At 41.1% G+C, this 12,189-nt stretch overlaps 1 long non-coding RNA gene across 1 annotated transcript in view; it reads left to right on the top strand.

Annotated features, from left to right (window-relative positions):
* LOC131480095 (uncharacterized) overlaps nt 1-10,835 on the top strand; it is a 46,495-nt gene extending 35,660 nt beyond the window's left edge. The window contains exon 3 of the long non-coding RNA XR_009245249.1: nt 10,780-10,835. This is a non-coding gene — a long non-coding RNA (uncharacterized LOC131480095). The remainder of the gene's footprint in view (nt 1-10,779) is intronic.
* The last annotated feature ends 1,354 nt before the right edge of the window (nt 10,836-12,189 follow it).

The following is a 12,189-nucleotide window of genomic DNA, read 5'->3' as shown; positions in this document are numbered from 1 at the left end:
TCAGTTTCATTCAGCTACAAGTCTGTTGTGTCAATTTGAGGCTATTTTGATTACCATTGTACTGTAGTGCACCTCGAAGTTTTAGATGATGTTTCCTGCTGCTTTTGTTGTTTAAGATTGCTGAAGTTATTTGGGTTCTCTTTTGTTTTAGTATAAATTTTAGCAACCTTTTTCTAGATCTGAGAAAAATGTCACAGTATTTTCATTGAGATTACTTTCTTTTCTTATTATTATTAATTACATTGCATTATGTGACACAGTTTTATAGGCACTGGGATTCCCCCACCCCTCCCCAAACCCTCCCCCCATGGTGGATTCCTCCACCTTGTTGCATTACCACAGTTCAAGTTCAGTTGAGATTCTTTCATTACAAGCATATACCAAGCACAGAGTCCAGCATCTTATTGTCCAGATAAGTTCAATGGCTTCTTGGGGGGGCCATCTCTGGTCTGAAGGTAGAGCCGGCAGAGTATCATCCCGATCAATTAAAAGCTCCAACATAACATTAGCAACAATTTATAACGTTATAGAGTTAATTGGCATAGTATTGAGTAACCAATATATTAAAAAAATGCAAGTTCTTAACCACATCCTGTGACTTCTTCATTGACATTTCAATTTTAGTTTATATATAACGGGTTCTTTACACCTTTAAATGGCTATAGATTACTATTCAGCTATCTCGTGTCTATTTTCATTATAATATTTAGCTTTTTATAGTGTTGAAGCATAATTTTGCTGAACCTGGCTTTTTTTTTTTCAGGAAGTCTAGACTGGCTTATAACTCTAACAAGACATATGTCAACAGCTTAGGTGCATAACAATTTTAGGAGGGGTTTGCAGAGAAATCTTCAATGCCCTAGTGAAGAGTAACTAATCTTTGTGTCCCACCTAGTAAGCAATAAGTGAATCCATGCTGACCGTTTCCTGTCTGATTCTGGGCTTTCCTTGTTGTTCTCTGTCTATCTATTCTAGATTTTTTGTTTATTTGTTTGGTTATTTGTTTGTTTTGAGGGTTTTCTGGAGCGATCCTGATGGTCATTGCCAGAGAGGGTGTGGACCCAAAGTTGGAACCAAGCGAGGACCAGAGAGAGCTCCCCTCCATAGTCCTGAAGAAAGTTTACTGTTCTTCTGTTTCTGCGAACTGCTCAGGGCTCTTAGCTGTTGTTCTGTTGCTCTTGGATCCTGCAAGGGAGAATTTGGGCTTCTTCTATCCCTTGTGGTAGATTTAAGCGGGAGTGGATGACCTGAGTTCTTGGCCTCTGAGGGCTCTCCAATTCCCTGTGGTCTCCTTGGCAGTTGGAATGTAGTCCTTGGTGCTGATACTGATAGTCCTTGGTGAGGATCCGGGAGTCTTCAGGGTTAGGATACAAGCCCCTTCCTGTCCCGCTGCTCCACTCTGGGGTCCCCCCCTGCTGTTTGCATATGACCTCCTATTAAGAGGTTGTCAGGTTCGCTCTTGATTCCCCCATATGTCTTTGTAGTTTAATTATTATCTAATGCTGACGTGAGTCCGTTGTCTGTGAGTTACCAGTTATGATCCTGGTAGGTTGTATTTCACATCTACCTCACACATTCTAGGGAGATGGAAGATTTCTCTGCTCTCCCACTCCATTATGGAATAACATAGGGTATTAAAAGTATATTAGGTTTTACAATTCTTTGATGTAGATCATAAGTAGTCTGACTCACATTGATCGTTGGTTCATTGGTTATTTCACAATATCTTATTGCATGTAGGATAGGCTGAGGTTGAGATAATATTACGTTTTACTGGTACTGTTTTTCATATTGACATCATTTCATCTTAAATTAAGGCAAACATGTGGCATCTAACCTTTTGGGATTGGCTCATTTCCCTTAGCGTTATGGTTTCCAGTTGGGCCCATTTGTCCACAAAGAACTGCATTTGAGATTACTTTCAATCTGTAAATTTCTTTTGGTAGTATAGACATTTTGATTATATTAATTCTACCAATCCATAGAAGATGGAATATTTTTCCATTTTTTTGGTGTCTTCCTGTATTTCTTTAACGTTCTCTGATTTTTATCATAGAGACTCCTCAAATTCTTGGTTAAATTTATTCCAAGACATTTAGATGTTTTCATAGCTATTGTGAAAGGAACTGATCTTACATGTTCTTTTTCAGCAATGCCATTATTTGTGTACACAAAGAAGTGCTTATTTTTGTGTGCTGATTTTATAGCCTGCAACTTTACCAAGATCTCTTACGTGTTCCAATAGTTTTTTTATTTGTTTGTTTCCCCAGAAGAATCATGTCACTTCTAAACAGGAATAACTTGACATCTTCCTTTCCAAATTGTATTTTTTGATTCTTTTTTCTTGCAACATGTCCCTGGCTAAAACTTCCCGGACTGCACTGAATGACAGTGGTTCAAGTGAGCATCCTTATCTGATTTCAGATCATAATGGAAATGCTTGCGACTCTTCTCCACTCATTATGATGCTCACTGTGGGCTTTTCATATATGTTTCTTCTATAGCTAGTTTGCTGAAGTTTTAATCATGAAAGATTACTGCATTTTTCAAATGTTTCCTCTGTGTCTATTTTTATAATTATTTTTTATACTTCGATTTGTTAATGTGATTTGCATATGTTGAACCATCTCTGCATACTGGGGATAAATCCTACCTAGTCTAAGAGAATGATCATCCTAACATGTTGTTGGATTCTATTCGTTAGTATTTTGTTGAGAGTTTTTACATCTGTGTCTATCAAAGATAATGATCTGTTGTTCTCTTTGTTGTACCCTGGTCTGGGTTGGGGATTAAAGTGACTCTGGCTTCATAGAAGGCATTTGGGAGGATGTTCTCCATTTCAACTGCTTGAATAGTTTGAGAAGCATTGAAATTAGTTTTTCTATAAAAGTTTGGTCAAAATTCAACAGTAGAACCATGCAGTCTTGGGCTTTTCTTTGTTGGGGAGGTCTTTGTTACTGTTTCAATCTCCATCTCAGTTAATTGTCTATTTAGGTTTTCTATGTCATCATCATTCAATTGAGGTAGATTGTATGTTTCCAGGAATCTATCCATTTGTTCTAAATTTTACAATCTGCTGGTTTCTAGCTGTTGCAATAATTCTTTATAATTCCTTTTATATCTTTATGGTCTTTTATATCTTTGGTTATATCTCCTTTTGCATCTCTAATTTTGATTTGTGTCTTTACTCCATTTTTTTCTGATTACTTGCCAGAGGAGTATTGATTTTGTATATGTTTTCAAAAAAACCTAATTCTGTAATTCGTTGATCTTTTGTGTAGTTTTTGATGTGTATTTTGATTCTCAATTATTTCTTTCCACCTTCGTTCAACTTTGGGCTTGATTTATTGTTATTTTCCTAGGTCTTTGAGATGTACTGGCAAATCATTTATTTGATACATTTCCAATTTCTTAAGGTAATAATTCTATTTTGCATATTAAATCCTTCAATTATAATACTTCATTTTGAATTGTCTTCAAAATATCAATGTTTGCAGATTTTTTTTTAATCCGTATCATGTATGGATTTCTTTATCTCAAAAAATTGTGCTTTGGAGTAATCTTGTGTTCATTTTTTTTCCATTCAATTCCAGGCACTTAAATCTATCTCTTCATCTTCACACTGTAATATTGGGTGAGAGTCCAGGGTGCCACCCATTTTGGGTGAGCTGAACCTCCTCTTTTGTCAGCACTGGGGAAGCAATGCTTATAACTATTAGCAAATCACATCCTCCCCACAGCTCTTTCCAGGTCGTCAACACCCCAGGATTCATCCACAATTACTATGACCTCCACCCATGATAACAGTTGTATCACAAAAAGGTTGGTGCAGTCCTCTGCCTGACTGCAGAGGACTGCAGAATCCTGTAGAGATCCCTGGTGAGAAAACAGGGATCTCTAAGCCCTGCTGTCAGTCACACTGCCCAGAGCCTCAGCTGCACGCCACCTACTGACACGCAGCCACAGAGTTCCCACAGTCTTTGTACACAAGGCCTCCACAGTCACAGTGTCCCACCATGCAACCCCAGGAGACTGTATCACCACCATGGGGAGAGCAGAGAAGTACCCAGTGCCAGGGACCTAGGAGTTTGTCACCCAGGCAGCTTGTACCCTGCAGTTTGTGGTTACATGGATTGCGTGTATGTGCCTCAGAGTCCTAGAGAAGCACACAGAACCCCACTAGGTCACCAGCCACGACTCAAAGTCAGTGGGAAATGCAGATTTATTCTTTTTAAAGAAAGTTTCATTAATTCTTATGAGAAAAGCAGCTTTAACACAGAAGGAGAGGCAGGAGATAGGTCTTCCATCTACTGGTTCACTTCCCCAAAGGACTGCAGTGGTAGGTGCCGAGCTGATCCAAAGCCAGCAGCCAGGAGCTTCTTCTGAATCACCACACAGGTGCAGGATCCCAAGGCATTCAGCCATCCTCCAGTGCTTTCCCAGGTCATAAGCAGGGAGCTAAATGGGAAGCAGAGCTTCCAGGATATGAACCGGTGCCCACTGTGGGATGCTGGCCCTTGAAGTTGGAGGAATAGCCAGTTGAGTCATCACACCAGCCCCTATCCTTTTTAAATAGAATCAGTTAGTCACATGTCTGCACAGAACCAGGTATACACCGCAGCTGCCACAACCCCCACTGATCTCACTATGGCAGTCTATCCTGGCTGCCCTAGGCACCCACCCCCAAAGTAGTGCTATCCCCTTGGGGTGATCCTCCTGCCTGAAGATCTGAGAAAGTCCTGTTCCAGTCCCGGCCCCAGCCAGAACCTGGAGTCTGTGTGGTCTGTGAGAATCTATATTAGAAAATATTTCCAGTAGCTCTGGCTGCTTATGATCCTGAAATGCTTAGTTGGAAAAAAAAAGTACATCTTCAAAAAGTTTATGAGGAAAAAAAACATGTAGATGGATTTTAAAAGTGTTTGCACCAAAAAATTCTATTTTCCAGAAACCTTTACAAGTATTTTTATATGATGAAGACCAGAGCAGCCTGTGTGAGTGATCTAAGAGGGTAAGAGAGGGCTCTGGAGCCCCGGGGTAGATGAGGCTGATTCTCACAGTAGGTGTTGAGATGGTTCAGTGAGATGATCGGATGCAAAGGGCTGCACACAATCCTGGAGCTTGGCATGAGCTCCATCATGGTCCTTCATTGCTTCCAGCTCCAGCTTCTCTCTAGTCAGCTGCCCAGACCAGCACTTTTGGTTTAAAAAGATGGCTCTTTCATTCAGGATTTATTTTCTTCATTTAGGTTTTACTCTTTTTTTCCCCCTTCAGCGATCTCCAATGCCTTCACCTGTAAATCCTATGCCTTTCCCTCAACACTTTTAGTAAAACTGGTGCAAACCACCCAAATTATTCAGTATTTGACAAACAGAATGTGGAATCCTAATTTGGCATTAAGATAAAAATTGCCTGTGAATAATTTAGTGTTAAACCCAACACTAGCCAGAACTTAGATAGATAAATGCAAAATTACTCCTGGTGATTCTTAGAAAGACATATGTAAATAGATGGCTGGACCTAGCACAACTATTGAATATTTAAGGCTATTTTGCCCATTCCTAATGAATGACTGGCCAGAATCAATTCCATACTGAAAATCAACACGTTAAGAATATTTCACTCTGAATTCTGAATTAGATAAGGGATTTATTTGTTCACATTTTATGGTATGCCATCAGGAAATCATGAAAGGTTTTTGCAGCATTGAAGCTGAAAGCTGACTTACCAATAGGAAGAGAGCAGTGCTTTGTGGGAAGCTTGCCCTCGGGCCCCCACTTCTCTGCGGAGATCAGAACTCATCAGAACTGAAGGGTCCCAAGCCTTTTTGTGATACATTCTCCTGTGTCTGCATTCCTCTTAGAGTCCTTTGCTTGACAGTCTCAGGAAAATACCTGGTAGATATTAGCCACTTAATCGCTCCTGAGTGAATTTGCATTTTAACAAGAGCAAAGTTTAATGTGAAATTTCAGAAGAAGGCTCCATGACAGGAGGCTCTCTGGGGAACAGAGCAGGGACTGTTTCTTTCTCCACATCTTATTATTCATTCTGTCACGGATGCCTGTAAGAGTGTCACTGTTTCTGAGTTTTAAGCTGATTTCTAAAATTGCCTGTTTCTTCAGGTTTGTTTTCCTGGAAAATCATAGTTTCTTCTCATGTGATGGGAGAATGGGTAAAAATGTCTCATGAAGTTTCTTGGAAAACAGTGTAGATAAATGGTAGGGAAAACATGAAGCACTAATGTTAAATAAGTGAACTTTGGTTTTCCTAATTTGAACATCAGAAGTTCACTGCCAAATGGAGTTGAAAATCAAATAAAATGTGCAACAGAGATTAACTGCAAATATTTAGTGCCACAAAGCCCCAGTGAATTTTACATTGTCCAGGTGGGATGGGTTGACCTCAGCCATTTTAAATAGAGTAGAATTCCATTTAGATTGTAAAATATGCCATGACTTTTCTTTTTTTAAAGATTTATTTATTTTTATTGGAAAGTCAGATATACAGAGAGGAGGAGAGACAGAGAAGACCGATGGTTCACTCCCCAAGTGACGACAACAGCTGGAGCTGAGCCAATCCGAAGCCAGGAGCCAGGAACTCTTCCGGATCTTCCACGCAGGTGCAGGGTCCCAAGGTTTTGGGCCATCCTCGACTGCTTTCCCAGGCCACAAGCTGGGAGCTGGATGGGAAGCAGGGCCACCAGGATTAGAACCGGTGACCATGTGGGATCCCAGCACATGCAAGGCGAGGACTTTAACCATTATGCTACCACGCCGGGCCCTGCCGTGACTTTTCATAAGTAAAAATACAGCCACATGAAATCAGACTTAATCATGTAATTAGGAAAACAATATATTAAAATATATTTCAGCATGACCCATCCAAATGATAGAAAGTTAAAAATATGAATCAGAAACCACTTTAAAAATTCTTATCCACTTACCTCAAGGGCCTAGCATGTGTCAGGTATGTATTAGGTACCTCAATCTAGGATGAAACTATCAACTGGAGACTTTATCCTGGCCTGGAGGTGATAATAACCATGTTAACAACAAGATATCATTGTAAGTTCTAGAAGAAAGAAAGGCTCAAAGTTCTACAGGGACGCAGGGTAAAAGATCCAGATTCCAATCAGAGGAGCAAGAACAGGCAGAGGTTACTATAAAATAAAAGCTTAAAGGAAGTTGTCTTAAAAGAGAACCGAAGCCAGAAATTTCATTCATACAACCAAGCAAAAGAGAGTTTAAAAATGCTTGTGGGGGCCTGGCCGGGTTTGGTTGCGATAAAAAAAAAAAAAAAAAACAGTATAAAACACAAAATGCCAAGGTGAAGTGGCCTGTGCTAGCAGGGAATGCAACACCCGACCAGCACTCCTCCCACTGGTTTAGGTGAGGGACGAGAGTGTGATGGGCAGAGCCGGGGAGAGATGCGATACTCATTGGTTCCAATAGAGGTCGGGGCTCAGAAGAGAACCAACCCAGGGGTTAAAACCATCAGCTGATCGGAGTGATGGATGGTGGCGGGCACTGTGCTTACTAGTAGTACATGTAGGAGCCTGGACTGGGAATGCCTCAAAGTTTTTTTTAGGGGGATTCCCCTGAACAAAACGGAGGAATCAAAGCATTAATCAAAAAAAGATGGAAAATGGAGTAGATGAATCAACCACCTCAGCTTTATGCTTGTAGCGGAAAACTGGACAAGGGGAAACCCTAAGACGGACTATGTCAATCAGTGGACTCTGCACCAGCCTCATCATACCTGGACTGTTGCTGATGATATGTTGGAGCTTCTAATTGATCGAGGTGACGCTCTGCTGGCTCTGCCTACAAACCTGAGAGGGCCTCCCTAAGAGGCCGTTGAACTTGAACTGGACAAGTGGGATGCTGGACTCTGTATGGTGTAAACTTTTAATTAGGGAATCTCAACGGAACTTGAGCTGTGGTTATGCATCAAGGTGAAGGAATTCATGATGGGGGAAGGGTTTGGGGTGAAGGTGGGGGAATCCCAGTCATGTAATGCAATGTAATTAATGAATAAATGAATATTAAAGGAAAAAAAATGCTTGTTAATAAAATACCAAATCAAGTATAACATTTAAGACACCCATAGAAAATGAGGTAGGGCAGACACCTTGTTGAAGGCCATGTGGAAAATAGATGTAAGGGGATCATGCCATAGTGATGAGAGATTATTTGTCTATGAAAGGGAAATTGGCATATGGGAGGCTGAAACTTCCTAGTAGTTGCTTTGCCTAGAGACTTCCTCCCTGAGAATTCAGGAATACTGACTGCTCCCTGTTGGACAAATACAGAGCAGCACACTGCATGTCAGGTGCAACACACCTTACTTCAATTCTTGGCAGAAATTTTTGATCAGTCACTGAAATCATCTCACTGATTTACTGATAGTTTATTTTCTGATTCTCCTTCCACTGGATTTTGAGTGTTGAAAGACCAGTTTCATGCAAGGCGGCTAACAAGGCAGCTGCAGAATGGCTGATGAAAGCTAGAACCAAGGGTCAGGGCAGTGAACCGGGTGCCAGTGAACCGGGTGACTCGGCAGTTTGGTTGTGGGACAGAGCTGACTCAAGGGTGTTGAAAATTGAATCCTGGGCTCCAAAGGCCATTTTTAAGATACAGATCTTTCTTGTTAAAAAATTTTATTTATTGGGCCCCACGGCGTGGCCTAGTGGCTAAAGTCCTCACCTTGAACACACCGGGATCCCATATGGGCGCCGGTTCTAATCCCGGCAGCTCCACTTCCCATCCAGCTCCCTGCTTGTGACCTGGGAAGGCAGTCGAGGATGGCCCAAAGCTTTGGGACCCTGTACCCGTGTGGGAGACCTGGAAGAGGTTCCTGGTTCCCGGTTTCGGATTGGCTCAGCTCCAGCCGTTGTGGTCACTTGGGGAGTGAATCATCGGATGGAAGATCTTCTTCTCTGTCTCTCCTCCTCTCTGTACATCTGACTTTGTAATTTTAAAAAAAGAATTTATTCATGACTTCAGAAGTTAAATTAAAAAAAAATCTTTATCTTAGTTGGCCTTTAATCTTTGACCTGGCTGATTTCACTAACGATGAACCAATTCTCAAATACCGTCTCATTAATACAAACTCAGTGAGAAACAAGAGTCATCCTTACTATAGGTCGGTGTATCAGTCTGTTACTGCTCTGTGCATCGCTTCCAATGAGTCTATCTCTCCAGCGTGGATGTTTTACAAGACTGGAGCTGCTCTTTGATTCCATCAGCATCTCAGCAAAGCACAAAAGCCTTGTGGCGTTGGCTGTCCTATCTGATAATATCAAGAAATAGCTGTGTTCTCATGATGTCTGCCCTAATTTCTCAGTCTACGGAGTGACAGACTAGATTGAATTAGCTTCGGTTCTTTCATCACTAATTAGGTGGCAAAGCAGACCTGCCTCGGGACCAACAGACAGGGACTCTGTTCCCACTAATTAGACCTTGAAGCAATTGCAGCCCTGGCAGGAGATGTCCCTGTGTGATCCAGAAGTCCTATGGGACAGAGGGCTGCTGGAGAACAGGAAGGTGGACCCATTGTCTCTATATTCCAGTGGCATTACATGGGTACTTTCCAACTCAAGGCTGATTCCCAGTAAGCATTTGTACTTCTGTAAAGAAAAAGTCTTGAACGATCCAACTACATCCTGCCTTTTGCCTTGCAGTGATTTCTGATTTTACCCATCGAAAACAGAGCCACACACATCCAATTATGCAAGGACAGAAGCTAAGAGAGATAATTAATGCCTTAGCTGACAATTGATGAGATAAAGCTTATAAATTACCCCAGTTGGTGGATTAACATTTGATAATGATATGTGTATATTCCCATATTTAGGTGTAAAATACCAATTGTGCAAATGTGAGAAAAATCTAGCCGAGGAACAACAGTTCATATGAAAAAGACGTGTGCATAGACTTCGCAGGTGTTAACCAGGTAAAACACCTGCTGAAAAAAATACAGAAAGAAAAATGAAGCAATGAGAAGAGACTGTAACACAAATAAAATTATAAAAGATACAGAGCTGGGTTAATATTGTTAACTGTAATAGTTAATAGTTAACTGTAGTCTTGTGGTCCTAGGACCACATTCAAAGGATTATGTAAGCCTCATTCCTATATTACAATCATCTAGACCGGCACTTCTCCAACTTTACTGTTTATTTAACCGTCTTGTTAGTGAGCCTGGCCTGGGGCCTAAGAATATTCATTCATCACAAGTTCCAGGGTGGTGCTGGTACTGCTGGAGCACAGAGTACTGTTTGAAACACTCAGGGGCCTGTGTTTTATCCTTTGGAATGTTCTCATCTGAAGTCTCAGGGCCTGAAAATGAAACAGAAGCATTCACATTGTTTAAAGTACTGGATTGTTAGCATGGCGAGGAGTTGCGTGGAGGGGACTGTGTCTGCTCCTCCCTTGCTAGCTAACCGTCACACAAATGAAGAATGCACTTGTGCACTGGGAGAACAGAAGGGAGGCGTACAGGAGGCCAGCCTGAGCTAAATGCAGCAATGTGTGCTCCAGCAGATGGTGCCACTAGGGGCTGACACACTGTCTTGACCTTGGGACACATCTTTGCGTTAGACACAGTTAAGCAGAGACTAGGTAATTACTGATGAGGCGTGCAAAGAGGATTCCACGAGGGAGAGGGGATGGACTTGGTAGCATTTAAAGTATCTTTCTTCTCTGAGATGCTGTGAGCCTGTACCTTGCCTCTCTTTAATGCCTCTTCTTTTTACGCTTTTCCCTCCACCTTCTGTTCCAGGCCCATGAACTTCACTGCAGAGTCCCTTTTCTGAGAAATTGAATATGAAAATGCATGGCCAAATATATAGCACTCTATAAAATGCAAGTTTATATTGAGAATTTTATGGTACGCCATCAATTTTCTTTCATTCTACGTATCTGATTGCCAACTTAATATGGAAGCTTCATGGATCAAGGCAATATTCAGCAAATGGATGATATTCAATTATGAAGAAGTCATATTTCATAGTAATGAGGGCAGTGAAAACTGCTAGATAGTTGGATGTGTGACAAAACAATTGTGGTACTTCCAGAATTTAGAATTTACGAATAGACTCTGACTCTTGGGATAGTTCCATCACAAGCCACTGTAGAATCTGAGAACAAATTATTTGATATATCAAGGTCACTTTCAAATCCAGGACTTGAGACAACCTAAGTACATCCTTGAAAATCATATTTTTTTTCTTGTATTCCATTGTGTCTGTGAATTGATCGTGTAGGTTCTGATACTTCTTAGTTTTACATCTCAGGGCCATCTAGGGGAATTGGCATCCTGAAGCATGGTGAAGACACTTCATTAGGCTTGTTACAGGCACTGAATCGATGCCTTGGGCCTTGAGGCAGGCCTGCTGCGCCATCTAATTAGTTATGGAAGAACCAAAGCTGATTCAATCTGGGGTGTCACTCCTGGGACTGAAAGTTTGCTCTGGACATTCTGGGAGCTCATGGCCTCTCAGAATCCTAACATCAATACCAGCCTACGCAGGGCACTGACGATAACCCAGGAAAGCTGGCCCAGTGCTTCTCTAAAAGTAGTTTCAAACACACTGGATTGAATAGGAACAGTTGTCACATGCAGTGGATTCCAGAAGAGAAAAGTGGTAGTGATGTATTCAAAATAACCTGTTATGACAGTTACCTGCAGATGAAGGATCAGCCAGGCATTCACACCTGAGATTCAAAAAGTGATCCAGGAGACCCCGTGCCACCTCTAGGCACCAAGGGAGGTGTGCTGTGTATGGTAGGATGGATATAATAAAGCAGTGCAGAAGGAAGGCAAAAACTTTCACATTCATAAACCAATTTGTATTCATAGCCACCTAGATGCAATGTATCACGGATAGATGATCCCATTTCAAAGATAGTATTGGATTTCTAGGAACGTAGGCGACTTCTACGCTGACACAAGGATGTTAGATAATAAGGCTAGAACTCCTATTGATTCGTAAATTAATTTTCTTTTCATTAAGGAAGGAACAATGAAATGCCAAGTTTTCTTTGAGAACTAAAATGTGCCATTGGATTCAACATATATATTGCTACAATACAGATGTGTTTAAATAGCTCTGCCATTCACATTTCTAAGGATCTTCCCATTTTAACACAAAATTTTCTCAGACAATTCAGAAAATATTTTATAAATATA

This window comes from Ochotona princeps, chromosome 4 (genome assembly GCF_030435755.1).
Source record: "Ochotona princeps isolate mOchPri1 chromosome 4, mOchPri1.hap1, whole genome shotgun sequence".
NCBI lineage: Eukaryota > Metazoa > Chordata > Mammalia > Lagomorpha > Ochotonidae > Ochotona > Ochotona princeps.
The sequence above is the reverse complement of the archived record's forward strand: the minus strand, read 5'-3'. Positions and strand labels throughout refer to the sequence as shown.